Here is a 13,722-nt window from a genome sequence, read left to right on the forward strand (position 1 = left end):
ATGTCCTTTAGAGGGAGCATTCTGTTCCTAATTAAACATTTGTTTATACAGCAGCCAGGCGGACAATTTAGGACGAGGAAAACTTCATTTTCATGGTAAAGTTGTCACAACTGAGAGAATGCAGAAACTCTGTTACTCAAACTACCAGGGTCAAGTTGACCCTGACTTTGGCGCCTCTGGAAAAAGGCGGCAGAGATATTTGATTCTGATTGGTACGTTAAATGAGAGGGCGTGTTCCAACACAAAATTTCATAGGTTTTAATATCGCCGGCATCGAATTTTAATCAGTCCAAGCTTTTCCTATAAGGGGAGACCCAAAGGTTACGACTCCGAGAATTTGCAAGAAATTCTCGTTAAAAGGAACTGTTGTCCAAAAAGGGGACGATTGTCGAAAGGAACCGACGAACTAATTTACCGATTAGGGGGAGAAACGTGACAGCAAAGGGAGAAAATAGCTCCAGAGACGTACGAACGAATGAGTGATGTTATTCTGAGACCTATACGGAGAAGCATAGAGAAGAGTGCAGTGAGACATATAATCCTGTGACGCAACCCTGCGACGTATTAATTTCTGAAGAAGTCTTTTGAGAGTGTCCTGAGACGGGTGGTAGAAAGTATCATCCTGAGATCCAAGAGTCTGAACAGCGACAGAGGAAGCAAAAACAGACTGAGGACGAGCAGGTTATGAAATCATACAAGACATTGACATCGATTGTTCACTCGATCTTATGATGAACTAAATCTATCAGTAACAGATCGACTATCTTATTTTAATCTATTTGCGTTTTTCTTTGTATTTCGGTGAAAGTTAAATTTCTAAAAGCAGAGTACATTCCTGATGTAATGAATTTTCACAGTGTTTGTATGTAATTTATTAAATTGTTTGTTTACATTACGGGGGCTCGTGTTGGTTTGTTCTATATACCTGCTCAGATCTCTTTCTATTCCACCTATAAGTTTCACCACTTATATTTCCATTTACTCGAACCGGGCAATAACATCGAAGGCGGTCAACCCCTAGATAACGAAAACCAAATACGGAGGGACATTCACTCCCCCCGTGTAACAAACAGAATCGAAAACAAAATTAACCTCTGGTTTGTATCAACTCATTATTGTACCTTCTATTATATCATAGAAAAGAAAGATTTGTTATTCCGTATCCTGTCTTATCACTGCGACCAGCATTTCATTGTCACGATCACTTCTATTTTAATTTATTTTACGCTTGATAACTTTTGTTCACAATAGGGTCTAAAGACTGCTTTTATAAAAGATGTTTAATGGCAGCTGTGTTGATTATTTTCTGGCTCATGTATTGTAACAGATAGTTACATTGTTTGATTGATTTGCTGCAGCAGTATCGGTTGCCTGGTGAGTGCTATGCCATACGTTTATTTTCCTTTCATTGTAATGAATACACTGTATATACAAATGACCATCTTCATTCTACATTCAGAGAGTTACTATATTCAAAAGGTGAGGATTAACAGCAAGGTTCCACACTGTGTCTATTCAACACTGACCCTTTTGACCCTTGGGAATTACTTAATGAAGATAGAGTTCGCATGCAGCTGTTTTACATCGGCTCTCAGTGCAAGTGTTTTATAGGTCATTTTAGTTGCAGCCAATCATTGTTATCTCTTATCTGTGTTATTAAACATATTTGCTGGTCCTGCTTGTCCAATGATACATCCATCTTTGTTAATTATCGGTGTACCTGCCTTTGTTGCATGGTCTTCAGAGTATCAGAGCTTGTGACTCTGTCAGCCATAGTCTAGAGAAGATGAATTTAAAGATGTAAATATAATCAAGAATTTCATGTACATGACTTCGCTAAACCTGTAAAAGTGTACAATACATAACATAATGGAACTTGCAGATTAGTAAAATCACTCAAGAAAAAAGGAGTAAAAGCTATTCACAACTTTATTATATTGAATACGTTCAAGCAAGTACACGAAGAATAACCGCATACATACAAAACTGTATGTAGTTTACAACGATTATGATATCAGAAATATGTGTAAGCCACAAAGCATTCAGCCCTCACATTTTATAAACCCACTACTCTCTCCTTTTTTCTCTCTCTCTGATTTTGGCACATACTGAGTTTATAAAAAAAAAAACTAGGTAAGTGTAGTACTCAAAGACAACATTGTACCTGTTATTTTTTTAAAATTCTTGTTGACTGTACGAACGTTTCTGTTTCAGCCTGCTTCCAGCATACCCTCTTACGCACAAAATACTGTATCTTACTAACAAATGATAACATATTATTGTACTTTTAATGGGTTCAGTTTTTTAAGTAACAATTTTTTGCCCACAAGCAGCGCTGATATCAGAAATTATTTAACAAATAGGTTTAATATTGTGTCTTCTTAGTTTTGCAAAAGGATTATGATCACTTCTCTCTCTATCAAAGTGTATTTATTGTGGAACAATTATATGAAAATATGTAACAATAAATTCAGTTTGGTGATATTATATAACCTTGTCAAAATATCTTTTTAAAATATGTGATGCATACAAAGTTTCAAACACAAATCTTCTTATCTATCTGTTTATGGTTCAGTTAACGTATTATGGGTAACCACTTAAGGAATTTAATAAGTTGCAACCATAATGTGTATTATGGGTAACCACTTAAGGAATTTAATAAGTTGCAACCATAATGTGTATTATGGATAACCACTTAAGGAATTTAATAACTTGCAACCATAATGTGTATTATGGATGACCACTTAAGGAATTTAATAACTTGCAACCATAGTGTGTATTATGGGTAACCACTTAAGGAATTTAATAACTTGCAACCATAGTGTGTAGTATGGGTAACCACTTAAGGAATTTAATAACTTGCAACCATAATGTGTATTATGGGTAACCACTTAAGGAATTTAATAACTTGCAACCATAGCCATAGTGTGTATTATGGGTAACAACTTAAGGAATTTAATAGCTTGCAACCATAGTGTGTATTATGCAGGCATGCAAATGTCACTCTTCGTATCTCAGAAAGAATATACATATACGACTATAAATTTAATTAAAATTATTGTACATATAGACAACATTAATTTGTTTATGAATTCAAGGAAAGTGTTCTAAGTCTATCATTCTGTATGTTGAATGCAAACACAAATGATAACTTAAACACGAAAATCATTGCACTGTCACGCAGTCCTAAGTTTGTGTTAAAATCTAAATGTCATATAACGAAGACTATTTCTTTCATGCTTAAACAGATTTGTACATCTGCATCCTAATATAGTAACCCTTGTGCCCATCAAGTCATTGCAAGTCCAAGGTTCAATATAGTAACCCTTGTGCCTATCAAGTCACTACTAGTCCAAGGTTCAATATAGTAACCCTTGTGCCTATCAAGTCACTACTAGTCCAAGGTTCAATATTGTAACCCTTGTGCCCATCAAGTCACTACTAGTCCAAGGTTCAATATAATAACCCTTGTGCCCATCAAGTCATTACAAGTCCAAGGTTCAACAAACAGAGACTGCAGTTCATCCAAAACCTTTTTAAAATATAACAAATGTGTCCAATTCTCCAACTATAAATCAATCTGGTTTTAATTTAAAACGTTTTACATTTGGCATTTCCTCCCAGGCTGTATGGGAAATGTATTGAATATGTGTATACGATGATTAATCACTCGCCAAGATAATACCCAAATGTTTGCAATGAGTAATATATATATATATATATATATATATATATATATATATATATATATATATATATATATATATATATATATATATTGGATAGTTTGGGTGCCCTTTTTGAGCTCTTATCATCGATTCAGTCTTGTATGTATTAAATATAGCCAGCCAAGTCGGGGATCATTCCTTATCTTTACAAATTGACAAAGATAACAATTTCAAAATAGTGATGTTATTTTAATCAAGAAGGTGACACGTTTGAATAAATCTCTAGACAAATGAAACAGGTGACATTCTTTCTTCTGCTTCATCATTTAGAATACTCTGCTTAAGCCATGTTTCCACTAAACTTCATCACATCAGACTTCTTCACATTTCGCAGAAACAATTGTCTTTATTGTTTTGAAAGAAGCCATCTTCCCACCAAACATCATCACATCAGACTTCTTCATATGTCCAGTAACACTTTTCTTTGTTGCTTTGACAGCCGTTTTAACACATTATTGGCTATATCATGCTGAGAAAATTGAGCTAAGCGCTTTTCACTAGGACACACCGAGACAACTGACCCAGGCATTGGCAGGTATCAAACCCGCAAAACATGGATTAAGAGTTATACACTCTACCAAATGGTCCACTCGGTGTATCATATCAAATTTACGTCATAGACTCTTTACATTAATGTACATACTATTATAATGATCCAACGTGTTTCTGGACTGGGTTTACCAAACGTTGGACACTCATAAACAATACGTTAACAACGCGAAAACATTGATAGTAAGAAAAAATGTAGAGCTGGCCCATTTAAAATAAAATTTCATGTGCATCAAATAATATAAACAAATAAATGCAGATAACAGTTTGAATGGCTCAGTATAAACAATATAATTCTAACTTATATCAAACTAGGTTAATTGCACATCCAAGGTTGGGAATTAAAAAAAAATATAAAATAATTGGGATGCGTGACTTTAAAAGAAAGTTGGAACATACAAAATACAAACAAGTATACAAAATAGATAAAATTGGGATGCCACCGCAATTTCGAACTTGCGACCTCATGTTTGGCAGCCGGGACACACCAAAAGAAAGAAATGTGAGTGTTTATATGTATATAATAGCAGGATTGTAAATATTATTATAAGACGAGGATCTTACTACGTATAGTATCCAAACTAAAACCTTGCATTAGGGAATGTAAGATATTTGTGTGCATCAATGAAAGTTGATTTTAATGCCAAAAATTCAAATAGGACAATTTGTGCACAATGGCAAAATGGCAAATAAATTTGTAAGCATGAATCTCTAGACATGTGATCATGGTTATAAATAAATATTATGCGATTTTTACAATAATATTGCCATACTTCTAACTGTTTGGACTTTGGATTTTTAACATAGCTTTAACACACCTTTAAGTCATATCGCTACGATGTCTGCAGTGTGGCAGTTTACAGATATTTCAACTGTAACTTTGTAATCCATCTCTTAGAAATTTGCTTATTCTATGATAGATTATTAAGGTATATTTTAAAGCAAATTTAATAACTGCAAATTTCAATAAAGTATTATAAATTTATGTTGACAAGGATTGCTGGACAACAGTAGAAGGAGGGATAGATAGGGAGAGAGAGAGGGGGTAGAGATAATTTACTTAACTTTAGAGCTGTTTAGATACATGGATGAAACTTACCGTTATATATTGTGGCAGATAGGTATGTTGTGTTGATTGGTTTGGTCTTATCTTCATGGTAAATGTCAAAGTTCAATATTTTAAAGTTTTTTAGCTTCTGCTTTATCTCATAAAAGCTGTTCTCGTACAGGTATGCTTCTTTGTTTGATGGCATCTCAGTATCAGTCAACGTTTTGTCCATTAGGTCAAGATCATTGATCAGTCTCCTTACATTTGTATATACCTTTCCTCTAATGCCTTTTAGAGGGGCAATGAAACTCAGTCTTCCCAATACATTTACACCTTTGTCTTATGGGTCATTCGGAATTCATCATTGTGAGCATTTCTGATCTCACCATGATTATTCCTGAATTTGCTGTTTATGTTTTTTGTTTGAAGTATTCTGTTTCCAACTGTATGCTAAGATCGTGGTATAAGTTATTCAACCGTAAATGACATGAATATTGAGAATTCTATCTTGTTCTACCATTTATCTTTTTAATTGGTCTTTTTCTTTATTTATACTGTTCAGTCTTTTAGGTTTAATTTTTATCTTTTATCTACTTGTGTTCCTTTCATGAGGATGCTTGAGGATTTTGATCATCCTAAATTTATAAACAGTGTCTACCTTAAATATTATTACTAGCAAATTAACTTGGTGATGTGTTTTCTACTGATTACTCCTACTAACTGCACAGACCCAGATCTGATGATGCATTATGTGATGGCAGATTTGGGTTTGCGCAGTTCGCAGCTGGACTCGTCTTATAAGCTAGTAAATATAGTATCTTAATTGTTATAACTCAAAAAGTGTCTTAACCCTAAATGTCAAGTACTTTTGAGGATTATATATTTTCTACTTGTAATTAATTGTAATATATTTCATTCTTGATTTCAGTTGTACCAACAACATTATTTTAAAGGAACCTACAATATCCTATTTCTGATTGAAATTACCTGTCATTTGCTATTTGATCAGGATGATGAAGTCAAAGGTCATGTGGAATAGTGAGTTTTGTAGATCTAGGTATGTATATATTTCTTAAGTTTCTTTTTGTGCTAATAGTTTGTTCAGCTATTAGCATACTCACATCACAAAAACGTATAAATGACTGTTCATCAGTTGGTGCAGTTTTCAGTTCTAATATGCATATCAAACCCCAGTAGTGGGTGTGGACACAACTTTATTCGCATGATGCACTTATCCACTTAACTATTTTTTCATCATTAGATACAAAAGTTCATTATGTCAGCTATTGGAAATATGATAACATCGCTCAATGATTTCATAATCTAATATGGTCATAGTTATAATGTGTTTCATATCTATAAGAAATAAAGTAAACAAGAAATAAAATAAAAACAACATAACTGTGGACTTAGTACAACACCTGCTATTTAGAAGGTCTATGTGCTCTAAAATATTAGATAACATACAAAAACATTTATCTACAAGATTGCAAAAACAAACAGCATAAAATTAAAAAACAAAAAAAAATAATTAAGGAAGTAAACATAATACAATATTCAAGCATTAAGAGTACTCTTGATGAGATCAGTGTTTATGTGTCTAAGATCTATGGGCAATTCGTTCCACGTCAATGGGCCCTGATCCACAGAAAAACGTTGTCAGTATGACGTCATTTTAACAGTTGTAATGATGTGAATATGAATGTCGGAAGATGAGCGTAGGTTTCTAGATTGGGTGTACACATGGGTGAGGTCAGATAGGTCTATTGGACTAGAGCCAGTAAGTAAATTGAAGCATAATGAACATATCTTCTCCTTGATTCTGGATCGAATGGATAGCCAGTAAAGGCTATTTAGCAGGACAGGCGTGCTCAGTTCGTGGTACTGTAAAACGATCTGAACAGCCTTATGTTAATTTTTTTAAGTTTCTGAACTAAAAACCGAACGATACAGGATTGAATTACAATAATCCAGTCTTGAAAGTACTAAGGAATACACAGTGCTTTAGTGGCATCAAGCAAAGAATATTGTGAATGGAGCTGATGCATCTTAGCTTCAGAAATGCAGCCTAGTATATGTGTATTACATGTTGGTGTAATGAGAACATACTGTTGATAGTGACCCTAGGTTTCGTACTGAAAGTGTGAATTTAATTTTGTTATTGCTGATACACATTATTTTAGGTAAAGGATACGAAATGAGTGGTCAGAATGTCTTCAGTTTTATCAAATTGTGGCGAGAACATAAATTCCACGACGAATAGGCAGACTAGAAGCATTTTGATGATGGTATTAACATAATCATAATACTACTACTGCTGCTACTAATTCTAGTACTACTGCTAATAATAATAATAATAATAATAATAATAATAATGACTAATGAAAATGGAAAATATTTCCAGTTGGGATGAGAGAAGAAATGCGAGTTCACATATATTCTAATTGTACATTAATACACAGAATCTGTTTCTTATGTATTTGCCATACATTCCAGTAGAAATGAAGTAATATTCATTCTTGCAGGGCCCAATACCGGCCAAAACCCGCATACGTTACATCCCCATTCAGCACCCAAAGTTGTCTAGTAATGTTAATTGCCGTACTAAGTGATATGGTTCAACTTTGGATATTGTACTTGTGGAAACTGTACATGACCAAAGCACACAGATAACCAAAATGTGCTCAAAAAATCAGTCTGATTTATTTTATCTTAGCATTATAAAAAAAATAAGAAAACGCATTTTTTTCTGACTCGAAAATAAAAGCTTCGGAAATTGCAATGAATGAATTATCAGATATATAAAATGTAAAAATAAAATATATAGGCTCTTTTCAAAAAATTTAAGTCTGAAGTCCTGGAAATGAAAATGACCGAGCAGAGCTAGCAGTTTCTATAAGTACGCATCTGAAGTAAAGACAACCTGTAAGCTCTATATCACATACTACACCCATTAATCATACACCAATATAAAGAGAATAAAGTGTTCTTTGAATATTTCCTAACACGCACAAAGTCTTTTTTACGTAGCTAGTATAATCAGTGAGGAAAACCAGGCAAATTAGTTTCCTTTTAAACTCTAATCCTACGCAAAATATAAACCTGTAAAGTGCTACTTTTTAGATATCGTGGGAGTAGCGCACCTATGCATACATTTAAATAACGCCAGACAGTGTGCTGTTCGCATACAAGTGTATTTTGTTTAAATGGAAGCTCAGGCTCCATTACCCAGTAGGTAAATTAAATTAAAAACCGATATTAATTAGGAAATTAACATATTTTGTTTGAAAAAGCAACATTCCTTTAACATCTTGCTTTTCTTCCTTCACCAACACAGGAGGAAAACGTATTCGAACAAATATGAGTAAACTTAGATAATATGTGGTTGTCACCTAAAGCCCAGACCATCAGGTCCCGTCACGCAAGATGGCAATGCTTGCTACACCTAAAGCCCAGACCATCAGGCCCCGTCACACAAGATGGCAATGCTTGCTACACCTAAAGCCCAGACCATCAGGCCCCGTCACACAAGATGGCAAAGCTTGCTACACCTAAAGCCCAGACCATCAGGCCCCGTCACACAAGATGGCAATGCTTGCTACACCTAAAGCCCAGACCATCAGGCCCCGTCACACAAGGTGGCAATGCTTGCTACACCTAAAGCAACTAGCAATAGGACCCGACCTAACTTACTACCCCAATAATAAAACTGTATAAGGTGGTCGTATCTTGCAACCTACATGTCAATGACATCAGATGTCAAATAGCCACGTGCTATCGACAATAAACAAATTTCCAAAGTTGTACATATAATTTGAAAATATTATATATAAACCACGTAATATTTGTAAATAAATATAATGCACACTTAATTATCCACATATTTATTCTGAGAACAACGATCAGAAACCTGTCAGAATCCCAACAGAGTGGTGAAAACTATTTTCAACAAGTACTGAGCACGTGTCAGCAATGGTTTTGTTGGTATTACGTGACTACCACATTGACATGTTCTCTCTGCTTGTTAATCTGATTTTCTTCAAGCTGCTGAAATACTTACATATTTCCGGTCATTGTTTTCAGAATAAATATTTTGAAAAGTTTGTGTTCTCTTATTTTTCTATCAAGCTTTCGAGACTTTCAATGATATAGTCGATTTGTTTTCCTACAGAAGCACAAGCAATAGTTTTACTGTTAATATCACGTGACTATATGACGTCGATGTCCAAAAAATGTAGGTTTCCAGATTTATTTACTCATGTGACCAGTAATGCTGATGGTGAGATCCGGGTCAAATTTAAGTACCACTTTAGTTTCGTCTCGTCAGTGAGCGGATTAAAGATATAACGAATGATATGCTCGCAATTTATGAGAAAATAAATAATATTCCTATCGATTTCACGCAGGTATATCTCCATGAATGTCGTTCAAGTTTGCTAGGCCCGCTAATAAGAGGCTACCAAATGGTGTCGGCGAATTCCAATTGTTTAATATGCTGTGGACTCTGACCCTACACCCCAACATAAATGTCCAATATCAAAAATGGGGTGGCAAGGGTCAGAGAAAACTCGGACTAGATGAGTAAATAAGCAATACGAGATGCGCACGTTTAAATCCCCCAAATGAGTGTTCACACACTTAGATTAAAGGCAAAATATTGTTGGATTATGACTCCCGCATCCCTCAAGGTGATGTACATGGTGGAATTGCCGCACACGTCAAACATTTAAGATCATCGTCATCATTTAATAGCAAAGTTTATCATGAAAATGGAGTTTACTTACTGATGGAAAGCAACGAGTCTCGTATTCCTGAAGTTCTGTATCAGAATTGGACTATTGCATAACTCCACGACTAATATGGCAGCTTTCATGCAAGCCTACCACTAGTTTGAAGCATGTAATTATCTATTGTGTGTAGTTTGTGCTGTAGATGGTGTTAAAATCTTTCGTGCCGAAACCGTAGTTTTTACGTTTTGAGACATAGAATCAATGTAAGGATATAATTCGCTAAACGAACTATAGTATGGACATATGTTATTTTGTTAGTTTTTTTTCTCTCCAAAGACCCTGAGCGAAAATGTCATTCCAAGAAATGTATTCCCCAGAATGCTTCTTGTCAATACCATATCCATTTAAGTCACTACTAAAATGATCAGCAGCTTATGACCTTTGAACGCACCCTAGATCAACAAATTGTTATGTGCTCCTCCTCACCCCCACCCCTTTTTTAAGTCTGCCACCAATGATATCAGAAATAAAAGAACAAATTATTGGTCTGCATTTGCGTAGTTAGACTGATGCTTGCAAAATACACAGGCTACGCATTATTTCAACTATTTATGAGCACAGGTTATACGAATGTGTAATATTATATCATATAAAACATCCTGCTACTTACAAAATCTCTATAACTCCTCCAAAATGTAATCGTCCTTCAATATCCCGTGTTTTCTGTTCGACTATTATGCCCTGGCAACATCATGCTGCTATTTATATACACATACACATCAATCATTGAGAGAATACTGCTGCACTGTTTAACGACGCAATGATGCAGCAGTGACTGTAATAGTATGCATTGTAAAGGTCACTAAACATATAAAAGGATGTCGTGCCCAGAAATCTCTAGCATATCAAAATTCAATCAGTTAACAGCGAAAATAAGCCCATAAGCTCAAATCATGTACAAAGAGTTATGGTTTATCAAGATTTAATTCGTTATATGCTAAATACTCGAGACAACGTTTTAAATGCAGTGAACGCTTTACTACAACATCCGAAGCCATAAACGTTTACGGAACCTCACGTGACCCTATAAATGGATACGTTATCTCCGTATAACGGGCAGGTTTGACGTCACAAAAAATTACGTTGACAGCAGTGCGAAAAATACATGAGTTTGTAAACCGACATTTCCCCTTTTCTCCGTGTTAGCGAGCATTAAGATAAACCAGTCCTCTCTCTCTCTCTCTCTCTCTCTCTCTCTCTCTCTCTCTCTCTTACCAAGACACAGTAAGCGTAAAGAAAATAGGTCCGCTGTTCTTAATGTCAATAAATACACGTAACATATTTTATAATTTACACGTAACATATCTGATATACAACAAAAGAGAAGTATGTGTTCTGTCTCTAATTAAAGTCACTATGTCCTACCTAGACTTATAGATGCGCTAAGTTACCGCAACTTATTTTTATCTAACTTTCTACGAAAGGTTACTTATGTATTCCATTCGCTAAGTCCGTGTTGGCATATCCAGGACAATCGAATCTCTCTCAGGGGCTCTGATATGCAGATCCAAGCAAAATTGTATCTGCAATCCTGGAAGATTTCTTCTTTTCGTTTCAGTTATTTATCTTATTTGTGTATTTCTAGAGTTTGCTATTTTTAGACTTTAAATTCTTTAATTGCAGATTATATCTTGTTAATCATAATTTTCTCAAATTGCTCCTTCATATCGATAATATGATAACCTCTGAATCATTTCATATATCGGTTTTTGGCAGTGTTTTAACATGAAACAAGAACATCAGTCATAGGATATCAAGGACATAGTGATGTTAATTATGCAAATAAAAATGATGGAATATTATTTATCTCTTTTGATTGAAGAGTAAATCGCACCCAGAACAAATCAAATAGTTCCTCATGTCTCATAATCCAGATTGATGGCAATTTTCACATGTTGACTTTTCATTCAAGGACATTCACACTAAGTTATCAATGTTAATGGACTGCTTAATTTGGGTGCAAACCCTCACCGGTTTTGATTTCTTCGATAAACGCCACTGAGTGCAAACAAATGTTAAAAAATTTTTAGAAAGTTATATACTGCAATTAGAAACATAAGGTATTAAACTTTTAATTTTGTTATTGTTTTAAGTTTTTCAGCATTTATAGTATGATATTCGAAAACGTTCATTGATTTGAAATCATACGCTTGATACGAGTATTATATTGATTTGAATTCATACTCAATTATGTGAGTACTATTCATGTTGATTTGAATTAATGTGCAAATATACGAGTACAATTCATATTGGTTTAGAATCATAGGCAATGATATAAGTACTATTAATATTGATTTGAAATCATACGCAATGCTACGAGTATTATTCATATTGATATGCATTCATGCGCAATGCTATGAGTACTATTCAACCGCTCCGGTGGCCTAGTGGTTAGAGCGTCCGCCTCGGATGCGGGAGGCGGGAGGTCGTGGGTTCGATCCCCGGCCGAGTCATACCAAAGATTTACAAAATTGGTACTAACAGCTGTCTCGGCCCGTGTCAGAATAATGTGACTGGGTGGGACATCATGCTACATGTCTGTGGCATGATGCCCCAGTGCTAGACATCAATATAAACTGCCACATTGCAGACATCGTAGCTATATGACTGAAAAATTGTTAAATCTACGTTAAAAATCAAAATCACATCACATCACGAGTACTATTCATATGCAGTTGAACACATAAACAATGATATGAGTATTGTCCATATATGATTTCAAATCATATGCAATGGTATGAGTACTATTCAAGTAGATCTGAATTCATATGCAATAATGAGTACTGCCCATATTGATATGAATTAATACGCAATGATACGAGTTTTATTCGCATTGATTTTAATTCATACGCAATGACACTTGTACTATACATATTAATTTATGAATTCATAGGCAATTATATGAGTATTATTCGCATTGAATTGAATTCATACGCAATGATATGAAAAGTATTCATATTGCCTTTAAATCATAAACAATGATACGAGTATTATTCATATTGACTTCAATTTATGCGCATTGATACGAGTATTATTCATATTGATTTGATTTGATACGCAATGTTACGAGCAATAAGGATATTGATTTGAATTCCTATGCAATGATACGAGTACAATTGATATTGATTTGAATACCTACGCAATGATACAATTGCTATTCATATTGGTTTGAACTCATCCGCAATGGTACGATAATTATTCTTATTGATTTGGAATTCATACGCATTGATATGAGCATTATTCATATTGATTGAATTCATACGCATTGATATGAGTATTAATCGCATTGATTTAGATTAATGTGCAATGACATGATAATTTGTCATATTGATTTGAAATCATACTCAATGGTTCGAGTACTCTTCATATTGATTTGAAATAGTGCGTTATGATACGAGTATTATTGATATTGATATGAATTCATGCTGAATGATACGCGTCCTATTCATATTCAGTTGAACTCATAAGCAATGATATCATTATCATTCATTTTGATTTGCAATCATATGCAATGATATGATTACTATTCATATAGATTTTCAATTTATATGCAATGATGAGTACTACCCATATTGATATGAATTAATACGCAATGATAAAAGTTTTA

At 34.3% G+C, this 13,722-nt stretch overlaps 1 protein-coding gene across 2 annotated transcripts in view; it reads right to left on the minus strand.

Annotated features, from left to right (window-relative positions):
* LOC149789586 (uncharacterized) overlaps positions 1 to 10,839 on the minus strand; it is a 160,504-nt gene extending 149,665 nt beyond the window's left edge. For both annotated transcript variants that reach the window (XM_089971608.1, XM_089971609.1), the window contains exon 1: positions 10,726 to 10,839. The gene's annotated coding sequence lies outside the window, so the exon portion shown is untranslated. The remainder of the gene's footprint in view (positions 1 to 10,725) is intronic.
* Between the last annotated feature and the right edge of the window lie 2,883 nt (positions 10,840 to 13,722).

The sequence above is a fragment of the Sinohyriopsis cumingii genome, chromosome 10, assembly GCF_028554795.1.
Source record: "Sinohyriopsis cumingii isolate HCF-2022 chromosome 10, ASM2855479v2, whole genome shotgun sequence".
Lineage (NCBI taxonomy): Eukaryota > Metazoa > Mollusca > Bivalvia > Unionida > Unionidae > Sinohyriopsis > Sinohyriopsis cumingii.